The 5,340-nt window shown below is 41.6% G+C and overlaps 1 pseudogene; it reads left to right on the forward strand.

Annotated features, from left to right (window-relative positions):
• The first annotated feature begins 537 nt into the window (after positions 1 to 537).
• LOC102985339 (60S ribosomal protein L23-like) lies at positions 538 to 978 on the forward strand (annotated as a pseudogene).
• The last annotated feature ends 4,362 nt before the right edge of the window (positions 979 to 5,340 follow it).

Raw genomic sequence — 5,340 nt, forward strand, 5'->3', positions numbered from 1 at the left:
TCTCAAAGCCTTGTTAATGAATCTCAAAATGTCCAGTGAGAATAGAACCACTATTACTAATATTTTCAAATCTAAGAACAGTATTGGTTCTTTTTTTTGTTTTTTTGTTTTTTTGTTTTTTTTTCTTGCGGTATGCGGGCCTCTCACTGTTGCAGCCTCTCCCGTTGCAGAGCACAGGCTCCGGACGTGCAGGCTCAGCGGCCATGGCTCACGGGCCTAGCCACTCCACGGCATGTGGGATCTTCCCGGACCAGGGCACGAACCCACGTCCCCTGCATCAGCAGGCAGACTCTCAACCACTGCGCCACCAGGGAAGCCCATAAGAACAGTATTGGTTCTTTATTTTTCTTTACCCGTTGTAGGAACTGTGACTTGTCTGGAAATTTGATTATACTGTATTTTCAAAGAAAATCCATGCAAACCAACCAGGCACCAGGAGAACTCAAAAAGTAACATTATTTTGGTAAACTCAACAAATTCCGGAGGCTATTCCTTAGGCAAGTAATTTGTACATCAAGAATCAGAAAGAGGGTGTTCAAGATGTCAAAGTGAGGACGTGGTGGGTCCTCTGGTGCGAAATTCCGGATTTCCTTGGGTCTTCCGGTTGGAGCCGTGATCAACTGTGCTGACAACACAGGAGCCAAAAATCTGTATATCATCTCTGTGAAGGGGATCAAGGGACGACTGAATAGACTTCCTGCTGCTGGTGTGAGTGACATGGTGATGGCCACAGTCAAGAAGGGCAAACCAGAGCTCAGAAAGAAGGTACATCCAGCAGCGGTAATTCGACAAGGAAAGTGATACCGGAGAAAAGATGGTGTGTTTCTTTATTTTGAAGATAATGCAGGGGTCATAGTAAACAATAAAGGCGAGATGAAAGGTTCTGCCATCACAGGACCAGCTGCAAAGGAATGTGCAGACTTGTGGCCCAGGATTGCATCCAATGCTGGCAGCATTGCATGATTCTTTGGTGCATTTGTAAAAGAAAAACATAATAATAAAAATTATTTGCTCCAAAAAAAAAAAAGAATCAGAAAGAATGTCATCATTTCTCAGAAGTGATCTCACATTAACACAATTTGCAGAGACTGGTGAGTAACTCAGGATGTCAGTTTATTAATTTATAATGAGTAACATAACTACCACACTGACCAAAATACTCAAGCCTGTAAAACACATGAATCAGAACACAAGTCATCGGATGGTTTCTTGATGTGTATTCAATAAGAACAAGGATGCTTAAATGTAGATTCAGATGTTTAATGGCATCTCAATGAGAGACCACCTTCCAAAGGAACTAGGAAAGTCAATATACTGGAAAAGGTAGATCCTCCTTGAATGCAGATTGAAGGAGTACTACAACTTATCTATGCTCTAAGCCTATGCTTCTGGAGTTCAAGCACACCTGAGGACACTCCTGCAGCACAATGCCTGGCACAAAGAACACCTGCAATAAATAGATGGCAAAGGGGGACTTCCCCGGCAGTCCATTGGTTAAGACTCCATGCGTCCACTGCAAGGGGTGAGGGTTCGATCCCTGGTCAGAGAACCAGGATTCCGCACTCCGTGTGGTGCAGCAAAAAAAAAAAAAAAAAATTACGTCACATTATATATGACGTAAAATGTTTGCTTCCTTTTCCCCCTATTCAATCACTCAGCAAATATCTATAAAATTGTCTCCTGAACACAAGGTACTGCTGGGAGATGAGGAGTATACAGATGAGAAAGACACTACCCCTGCCAGCCATTATATAATAACCAGCAAGTGGTTTTACAAAGCACTTTCACAGTTACCTCATTTGAACCTTACAAGATCTTGAAACATTCTTGTCATCCTTTTCTTATGAATGAGGAAATCAAGCCTCAAGTTATTTAAATAACTTGCTTATGGTCATTCAACTAGTAATGGTAGAGCCTGGATTTGCACCCAAGTCTTTTGACTAATATATATACATGCTATATATATATAGCAAAGAAACAGAGAAGGAAATAAGATTACTCAAAGCCGACAAACATAGTCTATCTTCCTAGAGCATCGAATAAAAGCAGGTGCAAATAATATTTAAAATATTATATATGCACACATATTATATTATATTTATTATACTATTTATATTGTATTATATTATACTCAGTGCTAACTATGGAGAACGAAAAATTCTATGCATATTTCTGATAAAACACTAAGCCAAAGTGAAAATGTTTGATTGGCTTCTGTGCCTCCTTTCCTTCAGCAGTATGAATCACTTTATTCTACCCTGCTCTCTAGATTTACCATTTCCCTTCTCTTTCTTAATATAGTGAACCAAGTTGACTGGATTTATGCCCTGGAAGGAGGCTGACACAGTCAGTGGCTCAGTGCACAAGTTCTAGATCTAGATCTAGACCCCCTAAGGTGGCATCCCGTTTCCACCACCGTTTAGCTGTGTGACTTTGTGTTTGCGCCTTCATTTCCTAATCTATAAAATAGAGATGAGAATAGCACCTACCTCACAGTGTTGTTGAGTTAATACGTATAGAACAACATTTAGACAAGTGCTCCTATAAATGTTGACAATTCTTTTTCAAAATAGCAGTGACATCCATTTGTCCTACCTCCTTGAAACCATGCCCTAACAACCTTGATAATGAAGAGGGCCATATTAATAATAACCTTGTGCTCAGTGCCTGTGATGTATGAACACTATCCAAGAGGCTTTGGATACAATACCTCATTTAACTGTTATAATAAATTCTCTGCTCTATTCATTTGCACACAAAATCTGAAAATAAGGAAACTAAGATTTAGAGAATTTAAGAAAGTTGCCCAAGATTACACAAGTAGTAAATTATGGAGCCAAGATTTGGAATGGATTCTTTCCAACTGTGGAGCCTGTGTTTTTCCCTTTAGGTAGAGCTTGGGGTGTCCTCCTACTGTTTGCTTAAATGTTTACAAACAAACAATCTTATGGTATATTCCACAGATCGGTAATCCCAACTAGCATGAATTTTTCTATTCAATTTTCTGAGCACACCTCATTTCCCATAGTTTCAGATTTGCAGATAGAGGGCCTACCTCACTGCAGCCTTCTTGCATTCGGTTAGAGACCACAGAAAGAGAGAGAGAGAGAACATCAAAATGAGCCTTCAGAAACAAATTTATTTCATTGAAAGAGGTCCATTTTCCTAGAAGAGAGTAGAACTGTCTGTGCCTGAAGCCCCTGGGTTGTAAGCAAGCTAAAAATGTCAAAGATTTAAAAAAAGAAAGCCTTGGCAAAAACCTCATCAATCAAGCAATGAGGGCTTACCAGTAAGTTCCGTGACACTGAGAATCAGACTGAGAATTATTCATCAAAGAAGCCACTGTCAGTTCCTCACATTTAATATTCAGATTCACAATTTTCCTGTGCATGCCGTAGTTTAATGATCAGGGATGAAAAGTGACCTGGAGAACCCAGCATGTATTTTCTGTTTACTTGTCACAGACGCTAACCTTTTCTCAAGGTCTCCACAAAGCCATCCACCCAGAGGGGAGCTTGGTCTTCACAGAATCTGCACTACCTCAGAGCCCTGCTGACTAGTCAAGAAACTTAGGGAAATTCTATTGAGTGAAAAAACCATGGAGGGAGGGCTTCCCTGGTGGCGCAGTGGTTGGGGGTCCGCCTGCCAATGCAGGGGACACGGGTTCATGCCCCCGTCCGGGAGGATCCCACATGCCGCGGAGCGGCTGGGCCCGTGAGCCATGGCTGCTGAGCCTCCGCGTCCAGAGCCTGTGCTCCGCAATGGGAGAGGCCACAGCGGTGAGAGGCCCGTGTACCGCAAAAAAAAACAAAAAACAAACAAACAAAAAAAAACATGGAGGGGCAGGTGCAGAGCGAGCACAGTCGTGCTCCCTGATGAGTCCCCAGGGTCTAAAATGATCAGCTAGGGGACTTCCCTGGTGGCCCAGTGGTTAAGACTCCACGCTTCTGCTACAAGGGGCATGGGTTCTACCCCTGGTCGGGGAACTAAGATCCCACAGGCCATGCAGCACAGCCAAAAATTTTAAAAATAATAAAATAAAATGATCGGCCAGGTATCATGTCTCTGCTTTGAAAAAATATTAGGGGACCCAACAAATTTAATTTAATTTAATTTAAAATTTGATGACCAGAGCCTTTAAAAAGCATTTCCCTGTAAAGTCTCCATTTGGTCCCACAAACTTGAAGGCAGATACTGTTTTCCCCATGTTCTAAATGAAGTGACTGAGGCTCTGTCCAGGGTGATGAAGAAGTGAAGGAGGCAGTTGGGGTCTGAGCCCAGCTGAATGTCTCTGAAACCCCTCCTGTTACTGCCCTGGACTCAAGTACCTCCAATGCCCATCCTGAGCTCCAGCTATATGCCAGGCACTGTTCTGGGTGCTCAGAGAAATGGAGACAGGACATAGTCTCTGAGAGATGGGACAAATAAACAGGCATGTCAAATCCTCCGCAGTGGTTGCCAGCAGGGCACTCCACCATGGGGTGAGGCAGTGACACTAAAAGCTGGGGCCTGAGAGATGACCAGAAATTGGTCAGACAAAGGAAGTGTTCCACGAAGGTTTTGAGCCCAAAACCTCAACCTGAGCAGTCTCCAATCTGACAGCCAAATAGTGTTCCCCTCCTATTTATGGCTTCTGGGATTCATCTACTTCGCATTTTCACACTGTTGGGCAAATATTTTTTAAAGAACCATTTTTTTCTAGGAAAAAAAAATATATATAATACACACATAGTATGTGTATGTATATATGTATATGTGTGCGAATGTGTATTTACATAAATATTCATATATATGTGTCTATAGACATGTAGAAATAGAGATATAGATCTAGATACAGATAAACTACATACAGAAGGGCAAAAAAGCCATTAAATTCATTGAGTACTATTTTTCCATGTGAAACATTAGCTAGTTTTTTCAGTTATTCAATTATTTAAGAAACACTTAAAAAGTATTTAATGAGCATCTATATATGTCAAGCATTGTGCTAGGCAGTGAGGATACAGAAACAAATAAGATCCTGTGCTCATGGTACTTACATTCTACTGGGGGAAGCAGATACAATTAAACCTAAATAAGCAAGATACTTACAAATTACAATAAGTACTAGAAAGTAAATAAAGGGATGAGAAAGAGGAAAACATCGGGGGCCACCTTAGGTAGAATGTCAGAGTAGACTTCTCTGAGGAGGTGTTGTCTGAATTGAGACCTCGCAATTTCAAGAGCACTCCAGGTGGATGGGACAACAAGGATAAGGGTCTAAAGGCAGAAAAGAGCTCCATGTGTTAATGCTCTGGTCTTCAACCTTGGCTGCCCCTTTGATTACCCTGGAGAACTTTC

Source organism: Physeter macrocephalus, chromosome 11 (genome assembly GCF_002837175.3).
Source record: "Physeter macrocephalus isolate SW-GA chromosome 11, ASM283717v5, whole genome shotgun sequence".
Classification (NCBI taxonomy): domain Eukaryota; kingdom Metazoa; phylum Chordata; class Mammalia; order Artiodactyla; family Physeteridae; genus Physeter; species Physeter macrocephalus.